Below are 13307 nucleotides of genomic sequence, written 5' to 3'. Positions count from 1 at the left end.
AAGCTTTCTTCCTGAAAGACCCACCAAACCCCAAAGCCAGAGCACTGCTTAGTTGCACTCCACCCCCCCTCCCCACACTCTCACAAGGTACTAATTAAAGGATAATACGCAAGGAAGCCACCAGTCTGCCCCATTTTAAGATAGCAAATGCATACCAAGCTGCTGTTCAGCTCTCATGGGGGGGGGGAGGCAGTGAGGAAGTGGGGTGTGCACTTCAGATCAAGACTGCAAAAGTGGCAGGGATGGGGGGGGAGGAGGGTGGCAGTGGCAGAAATCCTTGGCATTCTTAAGGCGTGAAACTGGATTATGCTTCTTTGGGTGCTGTGAGGCCCAGTGCCAAAGCTTGGTCTCTACAGAGCCTGGAATCCCCAATGAATGAAACACAGCAAGCAGGGCTGTGGTTGGCAAACAACATTGAGGTTTTTTTTCCCCCCTCAGCAGAGTTCCCATTGCTTATCTAATCTCCATTTTCCTAATGATGCAGTTAAAATTAAATTATGGTGTTTTTTTTAAATCTAGTTACGAATACATTTACTGGGCACATTTCATCTTGAGTTACGTAGTCCTGGCATTTAAAATAAATGTCTTGCGGTTGCACAAACCTTCCTGGCTTTATGGAACCTGTGCTCTTTGAATGTGCCTCACCTGTGGTTAAAGGTTTTAAAAAGGGGAGGAGGCTGGGCCAGATTCACACTCAGTGATGGGAATGAGGCTGATAGCTGTGTCTTTGTTCTCAGTCCTGTATTCCCAGGTAAAGCCTGGGGGATCCATGTGTTGAAGCTGCTGGTTCTGCAGGAACCATGCTTTAGCCCAGGGAAGAAGCCTGTGGCATCTTGAAGAGGACTGTGCCCCAGCCCTGGAGATGTGGGGTAGCCCAAAGCTTCTTACGGGATGCAGAGGCATAGAAACTTTATTTATTTTATTTTATTTTATCATTCATTTACTGAATTTATATACCGCCTGATACCTGGAAGTCTCGCAGGGCGTTTCATGGAATAAAATCAAAATGTAAAACAACAACAAACATAATCAAAACAACAAACAACAACAACAACTTTAGTTACAGGTAGGTAGCCGTGTTGGTCTTCCATAGTCTAAACAAAATAAAATAAAAAATTCCTTCCAGTACCACCTTAGAGACCAACTAAGTTTGTTCTTGGCACACAAAAGCTCATACCAAGAACAAACTTAGTTGGTCTCTAAGGTGCTACTGGAAGGAATTTTTTATTTTATTTTGTTTTAACAACAACTTTAGTTCCTTATTCAGGCTGTGAGCTCTGCCACGTGTGAGCGACAGCCTCTTGTGCGCGGGAGGTAAGCTGCTCTTTCGGAGAGTTTAAGGGACGGCTTTCTCTCTCCTCTCCATCCCATGTTGGAAAGCTACACAGCCAAACCAGACAGCATTGCATTTTCAGAGCGGTCAAATTTCTCACAGCCCTTTATCACTCATAGATGGGTCTGTGAAGTGGTGTCAGCTTGGGGGGGGGGCGGATTTAAAAGGGTGCCCTTTGGATGAATGGCCACCTGTCAGGGATTTTGCAGTTACGATTCCTGCATTGCAGGGGTTTGGACTAGATGACCCTCGGGGTCCCTTTCACCTCTACGGTTCTGTGATGCTGTCCATGCAGTCGTGCCATCTTCAAACTATAGGGTGCCTATCCCTTTCACAACTGCAAAGCAGGCCAAAACCCAGTAGGTAAAACTCTACTGGTTGGGAAAGCCTCAATTCCTGATTCATTTGAGCCTCTTATTCAATGCCTGAATAAGTAAAGTCCTGCTTGATAGGGCTAAAGGCTTCTCAGGTCCAACTTTCTCTTTTTTCAACTCTAGCCAATCAAAAACCATGAGAAGATCAGTAGCAGGGCAGCAAAGAAACTATCCTTCCCAACAACTGGTACTCAGAGGAATATGGTGTCTGAATTACCAGGTTCCATACAGCCATTGTGACTAGTAGCCAATGAATAGACCTATTCTCCCTTAATGCACTGCGCCATAGCTTTTTTCCTGATCAAAATAATCACACTGGCATCTCCACTTAGGGAGATTTCCATCAATACCCTGCGAACTAGAATATATCCCTCTAACTCAGGGATGGGGGACCTTTTTGGCTCTGCAGGATCAGCTTTGTGCGCCAAATTTGACAGCAGGGACGTGGGTGGCGCTGTGGTCTAAACCACAGAGCCTCTTGGGCTTGCCGATTGGAAGGTTGGCAGTTCAAATCCCTGCGACGGAGTGAGCTCTCGTTGCTCTGTCCCAGCTCCTGCCAACCTAGCAGTTCGAAAGCATGCCAATGCAAGTAGATAAATAGGTACCACTGCGGCGGGAAGGTAAACTGTGTTTCCGTGCGCTGCTCTGGTTTCCATCACAGTGTTCCGTTACGCCAGAAGCGGTTTAGTCATGCTGGCCACATGACCCAGAAAGCTGTCTATGGACAAACGCCGGCTCCCTCGGCCTGAAAGCGAGATGAGCGCCGCAACCCCATAGTCGCCTTTGACCGGACTTAACCGTCCAGGGGTCCTTTACCTTTACCTTACCTACCAAATTTGACAGTCAAATCACCTGATGTCAGCTGGCACTTCAATACACCTTGCAAGGTGGTGTTAAAGGTGAAGCGCTTTCCCCCTCCATTTTGGCAGGGGAGTCCATGCAAACCCTTTATTGACTGACTTTTGCTATCTCACTCTCCCTTGCTTGCTGTTATCAATGTAATAGAGTTGATCCACATCTTACGTGTGGATTACATTCTGTAGATGGCATGTATACAAAAAAAAAAAACCCATGTATAATCAAACCACCCCTTGGAACGGCCCCCATGCAAGCAATCTTACTTTCCAGACCCAGCGTGCCAAACTGGTCTTCCCCACAAGCGAGGCAGGGAGCTTTTAAGTTCTCCGCCTTGCTTACTGTGGCTCTAGGAGGCTCTTGCAAGATCTCAAGAGGCCACCCAAGATCTTGTGAGAGCCTCCCAGCAAGGCAGCGAGCTTAAAAGCTCTTTCCACACCGGGGAAACCCTGCGCAAAAAGAGCTTTTAAGCTCTCAGCCTCCTGTGCATTTAATTTGTGCAATTTCAACCACATAAAGTTTAAATCGCATAAGCTAAACACACGTAAGTTGCAAGATGATTGTATATACCCATTGTGACTGTAATTCTATGGGTGCCAGCTCTTGTGTAGCCAAAACAGCACTATCCAAGAAGGAATAGGAGGTTCATAGGAGCCCCAAGGTATGCGGTGGGAGGGGGGGAATTATAAATGAAATCTGAGGAAGAGTGAAAGTTCCCAAAACAGACCAATGATGATTCTGACAGTTAGGGTTGGTGATTTGGGAAAGTGGGGGTGGGGGTGGGGAATCATAGACTCTTAGAGTTGAAAGGAACCCAAGGGTCATCTAGTCCAACCCCCTGCAAGGGGGGTTTCCCGAACAGCAACACTCCATGCTGCAGTGCTATGTGCAGTGTCCACTTGTTTCACCCAAAGCAGATCCTCAGACCATCCACTGGACAGTACAGTGGTTCTAGCAGATCACCGTGCAGACACAGCTACCATACAGGGTACATGTTGCCTAACCTCTGGCAGCAAGCCACGGTTTGGATGTAACAGGAAACGGGTTCAACAAGCCCTAGAAGTTTCCCTTTGCAGTGTGAAAGAAAAGCAAAGGAGGACAGGAAGATGGAGCATGTGAGCACAATGTTTGCTCTCAGTTCAATAAGACACCACTGGATATACATGCTGAAGTGGGATCATTATGCCCTGCATTGGACTACTATGAATACTGTTGTTATCCAGACAAAGGGTTGCCACCGACATTAGTCATATTCGGAGTAGTTAAAATCAATGGAAATGGTTAACTTAGGTCCATTGGTTTCAGTGGTATACTCTAAGTAAACCTTAGTTGGATGCAACACAAAGTCTGAACTTAGGGAGCTGGGTATGTTTAGCCTGGAGAAGAGAAGGTTAAGGGGTGATATGATAGCCATGTTCAAATATATAGAAGGATGTCATATAGAGGAGGGTGAAAAGTTGTTTTCTGCTGCTCCAGAGAAGCGGACACGAGGCAATGGATTCAAACTGCAAGAAAGAAGATTCCACCTAAACATTAGGAAGAACTTCCTGACAGTAAGAGTTGTTGGACAGTGGAATTTGCTGCCAAGGAGTGTGGTGGAGTCTCCTTCTTTGGGGGTCTTTAAGCAGAGGCTTGACAGCCATCTGTCAGGAATGCTTTGATGGTGTTTCCTGCTCGGCAGGGGGTTGGACTGGATGGCCCTTGTGGTCTCTTCCAACTCTATGATTCTATGATTCTATGAACAGGAAGTCTTTACCTTCCTTTAGGGAGGAGCCAATGGCAGGCTTAGGTGGGCAGAGTCACCCTAAAGCTCAGAAATTCTTTAGCACTTAGGAAGCACTTTGACCTGTGTGGCCCTGGTAGCTCACCACATGAGGCAGCACCACACAGGTCCAGGGGCTTCTAGTTGCATATGGAGGCGGGGGTTCAGATTCTACTTCTGACACCATGTAGAATTAACAGAGAGCCAGTACACCATGTTAGGAAGGGCAAAACACGCTAGCCAGCCACAACCTCTAACCTTCATGCAGTGTGCCACTCATTGGCCCTTGTCCTTTTACAACTAACATCACCACAAACTTGCTGATTCCTGTGGGTCGTAGATGGAACCCTGTGTGGGGTGTGGTTTATCTATTGCCGATGTGGCTCAGTGTCCGGGCACAGTGCCCCCTTCCCTCTGCATGGAAGCAATTACTGTGATGATGACACCGGGGGGGGGGGTCCCAACATCATAGCCATCACCAGCGATTCCCCCTCTGCGCATTTTGTTGGGCGGGAGAACACATTGGGGATCTGCAAACAACATGAAAACCTGCATGGAAGCATTTAATTAACAAAAGGAAAGTAAACAAAACCACTCAACTCTCCAAGGTCAGTCAATAAACACCGGCAATTATGAATTGTCATTTGCATAGCATTCAGCGGGAGGAGTCCTTCCCTGAATGCAAAGCACCTGCAGCTGAAGAGCCTGCCCTGAGGATCTTACAATGCAAGGCGGGAGAGACAAGCCAGTAATGAGACATCATTTTCAACTTGGGGGAAATAATCAGCGTCTTAACAGTGCCCAAGCTCAAAATTCTATAATAGTGTTTTGTCAGTGGCTTCACCCCAACTGTTCAGTTATTTATGCTGTGAGTCACTGAGTAATGGGTGCAATTTAAATTGATTGGGTGGCCATCTTATCAAAGCAAGGAGCCCTCATATTCAACATTATTGGCCTGGCCAAATTGCCACGACCCAGCCTCTCGGATAACGACCTTGAGGTGCATGAATCTGACTTGGGACTCCACCCCATGAGACTGACCAAGGCACAGGGAGCTGTGCCTTAGAGGGGGGGCTCTGCCCCCCGATGCCAGGAAATTAAACCTATATAATAAGATGTGGTCCTGCCATATGTTGGCAGGGCTTGAACCCGGAGTGCTATGGCTCAAGGATGGGCTGCCAGTCACGGATGTTGCAGAATAGGCTTTTGTGTCACCTCAAGCTTAAACTGGATAACTTAAGTTCACAATATCAGCTCTTACGGGTTGCAGCAGAAGCAAGGAGGAAAAGGTGAAAGAGAAACCAAACTCACGACTCAGGAAGGCCACCCATCTTCCTGGGTCTAGATCCATCAACTTCTTTGTGGCTTTTCTCAGCTGCTTACTCCAGCAAGGAAAGAAAATTATAGGCTGCTCTAGCCGGGATGCTGTTAAAGCGACCCATGATCCCTTTGATGGCCTGGGATTCAGACTCAGATGCTGAACCTGAGAGATTCCAGCAGGGCCGTCTCATCCATTTCGGCTGGTGGCGCGGTGCACCAGGGCGCCGGGCCCCCAGGGGCGCCCCCGTGAGCCCGCCGACATACCGGGTGCCCCCTCCCCAACCCGACCCCACGGGCGGGTGGGCGGGCGGGCGGGCGCTCGCGTGCCAGCGGCACAGCCCCGTCTTCGAGCGCAGCGAGCGGGGGGAGTAGCGCGGCCCCGCCGGCGGCCTCCCCACCGCCCCCACGGGTGGGCGGGTGCTTGCGCCGCCAGTGCTCTCCCCCGGACGCCCCGGGTGCATGGGGGCGCTGGAAGGATCGAGCCCACCGGCATACCCAAGGGCGGGCTGTCGGCCAGGCGCAGCCGCTGCCGCCCATGCCGGTCCCCGGCGGGCTGCAAGCCGCCACCCTCGCCTCCCATCCCGGGAGCACTGGAAGGATGCGCAGAGCCCCGCGCCGCTCCAGCGCCACACCCCTCATCCCCTGCTCGCCCACCCCCCCCCCCGAGGGGCAGCAAGCGTGAGAGGGAGGCAGCGGAGAGGCGGTATGCCAGGGGCACTGGAGGGATCACTGCACCACGGCAGCCGATCTCCTTAAGACGGCCCTGGATTCCAGCCTGCACAGGATTCCCTGCCTCCAGAACCAGCAGAGCTGGGGCTAGAGCCTGATTCTGAAGGGTCCTCACCTGTGCTGGATCCTCAGGTGCAGGCATCTGCTGAGTCTGCTCTGACTCCTGATGGGATGGAGGACCCATTGCCTGCAGGTGCTCCACTCCCAGCCCTGTCAGGAGAAGCTGAGGTAGCCTCTGGGTCAGGTAACCCTCCAGCCTCTCCTGAGCTGCAGAGGCTCGGGACAGAGAGGTGAAGGGAACTGAATTCCCACAGGAGGAGTGCTCACCTCCAAGCCAGGAGAGGCGAGTCTCCAGAGGATTGGGGCCGCCCTATGCCTCAGGGCAGATAAAAGCCGGCCAGCCCCAGCCCCAGGTTGCAGGAGCAACATCGTTGGTGACTAGTACCTGCCGGTGTTCCTGCTTGAAACCTGTCCTGCTTTCCTGCCTGAGCTCCTGACCCGCCCTGGTTTCCTGCTTGCCTACCTGTTCCTGACTTTGCCTGCCTCCCTGCCCTGCACCCAGCCTTGGATACTATGGACTGCCTTCATGTTGCACCTCTGACCACGGACCGGACTGGAACCTCGCCTCTCAGGTGACCCACGGGACCAGCACAATCCCCCTGTTCTGTGACATAAGCTGATGCCAAATGGCCAATCATATGCTACCAAGAGATATAAAGGGTTGCAAACCTGCTGACATTCTTCTGTCTAGGCACCTCTTAGCTGGAGGATGACACCTGGTCCTCCCTCTGTGTGCCCAGTCTTCTGGGTCACCTGTCATATATAACCTATTGACCTCAGCCTGAGCATTTTTCTCAGAGCAGAGCCATGGGCAGCTGTTGGGGGCTGAGGAGCCAGAAACCAGGAGTTTCTAGGTGGTGAGGTCCAGCTGATATTGGAGCAACATCTGTGCTTTTGGGATTTCTCCAAGGTCCTGAAAACTCTACCCATGACTCCCTGGTAACAGTAACCTACTGCCTGCCTGCTGTAATCTATAACCTAATGCTTAGACCTTGCTATTTGCTACTATTAAGGTCATTGTCCTCAACTTGATCCAGCACCAATGCTGGCCTCATCCAGGCTGGTACAGGAGAAGCACAGGCCATCTATAAAGTACTATTGAGATAGGAGAGTTAGAGTGGTTTTGACAAAATGGTGGGGCAAGCAAATTTCTACTTTTCCTAATATGGGCTGAGCAGGAAAAGTAAAACTCACTGCTATTTTTAAACTCCATCACAAAGGGGATAATTGAGATGGAGCTTCGTCAAGGAATCCATGCCAGGTTATATCCACACTATTCATTTTGCCCAGCACGTTTTTTTTTAAAGAAAACCTGTCTGTGGAGAGAAAACAAATGCATCACGAAGGAAGCCACAGATTCTCAATGCCATGCACATCGCCCAGTCTGGGAGTGCAAACACCATCCGTCTTTATTTTGGGGGTGTTCCAGCTTAGTTTTATCATCATAATGGATTGGAAGCATTGAAAGGAGCGGTATTAATACAAGCAAGGAATCTGAGGGAAGCAGCCTCCCCTGGGCATATTCAGGCCAATTCTGGATAGAGCTGGATTGAAAACTCCCTGTCTGTTAAAAACTAGCCTGTCAAGGAAATATCTCTAGGGATTTGTTTAATTTACCTACTTACACACAGAGGAGCATTTCAACTTGCAACTTTCCTGAACTGATATGGTCCTGCACCACACGGCTCCTTCTGAATATGTAAAAACAAAATAAAAAAAATAATTCCTTCCAGTAGCACCTTAGAGACCAACTAAGGTTGTTCTTGGTATGAGCTTTCGTATCTGAAGAAGTGTGCATGCACACGAAAGCTCATACCAAGAACAAACTTAGTTGGTCTCTAAGGTGCTACTAGAAGGAATTTTTTATTTTATTTTGTTTTGACTATGGCAGACCAACACGGCTACCTACCTGTATCTGAATATGTAGTTTGGCTCAGGATGGTAGAAGCAAAGATGAAGAGGGGTGAGGACTGATGTGGAACGAACTCAATTTAGTTCGCATTTAAAGGCAAACCCACCACATCCACACTTTCCAGGGGGGGGGGAATGTGAACTGATTACTATTATTAATTTATTTATACCCCACCATTTTCCCTGATGGGACTTAAGGTGGCTTGAAAAGCAGCCATCCTTTGAATCTTGTGCTTCTCCGAATTTTGCAGGACAGTTGTCCAGCCAAATCACGCGTGCAAAAATGCATATACTAAGGTGAAGTGTTTGTCAAAGCAACGTGTATAAATGAATTCTACTAAGGAAAATGGCCTTGCAAAAAAATATGTATGTTAGGCAAAATTGCGTACAAAACTTGGAACAAAAATTCAGCTTGAAATGCTGGTGAATTTGAATGAGGCCTTTAAGCAAACAAACAAAAAATGCAAGCTGATGTCAAAATGCGGCTAAACCTAATATAGGAGAAATTATAAACTAAAATTGACAGATTTGCCGACCCTAGGCAGTGGGGCGATTGATTAAAAAAAAAAATATTTTTGAAAATGCCAGCTCCAAAGGTCTTATCTTACTACACTAGGGATTATATAGCTATATCTGAAATTTCATGCATATCAGTTAATATCTTGACCCTCCTCCACAAAAATAGCTGTTTACTTGGCCGTTTTCCTATGTTGTGAAGGCTGAAATTTCAGTTCAGTGGAGCAGGGTCAAGATAGTAACTGATATGCATGAAATTTCAGATATAGCTATATAATCCCTAGTGTAGTAAGATAAGAGCTTTGGAGCTGGCATTTTTTTTAAAAGGTTTTTTTATGAACCACCCTACTAGGCAGGTATTGTCCAGACAGAGGACACAGTGGATTGGGCCTGAAAAGACTGGTTCACACAGAACCAGTGAGTCAGAATTAGACCTGGAAAGTCATTTCAGTCTAAGCCCCCTGCTGCAAATCCATTGCTACAGCACCTGCAGAAAGGTAAGAGGAGCTAGATATTTAGGTTACAGGCAGGTAGCCGTGTTGGTCTGCCATAGTCAAAACAAAATAAAAAATAAAAAAATACCTTCCAGTAGCACCTTAGGGACCAAGTAAGTCTGTTCTTGGTATGAGCTTTCGTGTGCATGCACACTTCTTCAGATACACTGAAACAGAAGTCACCAGACCCTTATATATAGTGAGATATTCAGGTGTCAACCTAACTCTTTTCATTTCCGCAATTTATCTTGGGTGTTTTGTGCTTATTTATTCCAGAATGTCTTCCTACACAATACACACTTAAGGCAGCTTACAGCTATTAAAAAAAATAAACACAACAGAGTCAATTAAAAATAAAGTAGCCACAGAACACCTTTCTAAGAAAAGGCGGATATACATTTCTTAACTGCCAGTAGTTGCTAATAGGAGCATGCTGCTGAATCCCTTTTGTAAGTGTTCAGAATCTCAAAAAACAAAATGTCCTGAATCTTCCAATATTCAGTTTCAGTGGATGGTCATCAGTTCTAGTGTAGTGAGAGACGGAGAAAAACTTTTCTCCATCCACTTTCTCCATGGTGTGCCTAATTTTATAAACTTCTATTACGTCACTTATTCCAGTGTGGTGTAGTGGTTAAGAGCAGTGGACTCGTAATCTGGTGAACTGGGTTCGATTCCCCGCTCCTCCACATGCAGCTGCTGGGTGACCTTGGGCTAGTCACACTTCTCTGAAGTTTCTCAGCCTCACTCACCTCACAGTGTTTGTTGTGGGGGAGGAAGGGAAAGGAGAATGTTAGCCGCTTTGAGACTCCTTAGGGTAGTGATAAAACGGGATATCAAATCCAAACTCTTCTTCTTCCTCTTCTTCCTTGTCCTTAAAATAAAAATTGGCAAGCGCTGCAACTTTTCTTCATAGTATGAAGGGTGGCGACATGAGAATTGGACTTCTCAGTGGTGGCTCCCCATTTGTGTAATGTTCTCCCCAGGGAGGTAGGCCTGCTGCCATGCCATCACAGTCTGTTTTTAGGTGCCAGGCAAAAACGTTTTTGGAGCTTAACTCTCACCATATTTTTACAGGGGTGTGATTGATTTAAATTTTCTCTTCTGTGCATCTTGTTGTATTTCAGGTTGTTTTTATGTCTGTTTTAGTGTTTGTAAGTTGCTTTGAGTTCATTTGGTGGTGGCGGGGGAGGGGGGAGTGACTAATAAGTAAAATAAATAAAAATAACTCACACCAGCTCCAGCCCGCAGGTTAGCAAGAGCTATTTGGCCCAGTTCTAAGTCCAGAGACTGAAGGAGCATTCAGAATTAGCATCTCTCACCAGAACTAGTTTGTTCTACCAACTCATTCTCCTGCAGAGGTAGACCAGGCCTAAGACCATTAGCCTTATAAAATGTTGCTTCTCTGAGCAACAGTTGAAAGTAAGATTTATTTAAAACTATGTTGTTATCCTTCCTTTCCATCTAGCTGAAACAGCTTGCAATAAAGGGGGCGGGGTCACAAAGCCAAGGAAAAAAACAAATTAAAATGCAATTCAGAAGCACATTAAAAAGTATGTGTGAGAGGAATACAGCAGCACTAAACAGATTAAAAAAAAAAACCAACAGCCTTCTACCATTAAATAGATTCTCTCAATTAAAGAGAAATTTAATAGATTCCTGTTACTAATGCAGAAATCCAGGTGTGTGTTTTAAGAAGGAGGTCAAGCTATAGTATTCCCGCTGGGCTACCTTTGAAAGCTGCCAACAGCTCAACTGCTATCTAGAGGCTATAACATTGATTTCTTAGTGTTGAGTCACATGGTATATTTGTAGCAATTTTAGTCATGTGCTAAGAACAATTTAACAGTTCTGGCTGCCTCACCTCAAAAAGGATATTGTAGAGTTGGAAAAAGTTCAGAAAAGGGCAACCAAAATCATCAAAGGGATAGAGCAACTTTCCTGTAAGGAAAGGAATTTATAAAATTGTGTATGGGAAAAATGGATAAAGAAAAGCTTTGCTCTGTCACTCACAACACTGTGACTCATAGGCATCCAATGAAGCTGAAGATTCAGTCCTTCATGCAGCTCATAGTTAAACTACGGAATGCATCATTTTAAAAATGTGTCTTTGTGCTTCCTGTAACACACAATACTGTCCTACAGACCAAAGCCAACGATCAGTTAGCTAATGCCACTGAAGTCAACACTGCCATGTCATGTATCATGATATGACATGATATATGATGCAACTTCAGCTGGTGCAGAATTTGGTGGCCAAGTTGCTCACTGGGGCAAGATGGTTTGATCATATCACATTGATCCTGGCCTGACAGCTCTGGCTACCAATTAGTTTCTGGGCCCAGTTCAAAGTGCTGGTTTTGCCTTATAAAGCCTTAAACAGCTCTGGACCGCAGTACCTCAAGGACCACCTCTTTCCATATGAACCTACCCGGACCCTGAGATCATCTTCTGAGGCCCTTCTTCACGTGCCTCCTCCACGAGAGGTCCGGAGGGTGGCAACACGAGAATGGGCCTTTTCTGTGGTGGCTCCCTATTTGTGGAACACTCTCCCCAGGGAGGTTCGCCTGGCACCTTCATTATACACCTTTAGGCACCAGGCAGAAATGTTCCTCTTCGACCTTTGGCTGATTAATATTCTACAGCCTTTTAAATGTGTTTTGGGGTGGGTGTGGGTTGACGGTTTGTTTGCTTTTGTTCTTGTTTTATTATGTATTTAGTGTTTTCCTCTTGTATTTTTATGCTGTGGAGAGCTTCAGATGAAGGGCAGTATACAAACTAACAATAAAACAAACAAAACCACAGATGGGTGAAGAGGAAGCTGGTCCACTATGGTGAAAGGGGATTTGTCCCACCAGCCTCAGTCTGTCCTCGGCCAGCCCCCACCTGCCTACCTCCTTACTTCCATCTAGCCCAGGCGGTTGGACTGCCTGTCACTTTCCCCCTCCCTCTTTACAGAATTGCCCTTGCAGAACTCGGGTAAGGAGAGGATTGCGATGAAGCTAGAACTAGGGGCACCAGTTCTAAAACTTTTCTGGAGGAAAATATTGGGATAGGCCAAATGCACCCTCTGCTTCTTCTGCTACCCAGTCCCTACCCCACCCCACCCCACCCCCGGGTTAAAGGGTTTTTGGTTTTCTCCCCTGCCACAAATAGAGTCGTGTTGCATCCAACTCTGGCGTCTCCATTACCTACATCAGCATGACCAATTGCTCCCAAAAATAATCATGGCATTTAATAAAACAAAAATACCCCCCTTCCATTTTCCACGCAGCTCCTGGCTGCACTTCCCCTTAATAACAGCACTCACTGAACATTTGTCAGGTGCAAACTGCAGCTGAGTGCGAGAGCAGGCAGGCAGCAGCTCTGAACTGACGACCGGCGGGACTCTGGAGACACAGCAGCCAATCAATCTCAAGAACTTACTAAGTGAGAGATGGGATATAATGTAAGCCATTATTCCTTCCTTATGCATGAAAATGAATTATTCAGTAAAGATTTAGACTCCTTTTTATTACCATGTTGAATTTATGCTGCATACAAACCATAAAGGCAGATTGGAAGTTGCCTCTGCGCCTCCTCGCTAAAGCCTGCAGCGACAGGACTTGGGCGGCATTTATTCCTCTGCTCTACCTGGCCCTGTGCATCCAGAGTCACTGACAGAAGGTTCGGGGCCGGGGGGGCGGGGGAATTGGACCCCCTCCCCCCGCCCAGCAAGGGTGGACCAGCTGAAAATATTTACACTGTATATAAAATAAATGCATGACCTTGTTTTTATGTTACTAAAATGCCTTTTATGTGAATTTTAAAATACCTTTTATGTGAATAAAATATTCATACCTGTTGAGAATATTAAGAATATTAAAACCCTAATGACTAATATCAATAATATAAGTGCCCAGATGATCACTGCTGAACTAACAGTACACTTTACATGTTAACCTTGTACGTGTAAC

This window comes from Lacerta agilis, chromosome 15 (genome assembly GCF_009819535.1).
Source record: "Lacerta agilis isolate rLacAgi1 chromosome 15, rLacAgi1.pri, whole genome shotgun sequence".
Lineage (NCBI taxonomy): Eukaryota > Metazoa > Chordata > Lepidosauria > Squamata > Lacertidae > Lacerta > Lacerta agilis.
This window is presented reverse-complemented; position numbering follows the sequence as displayed.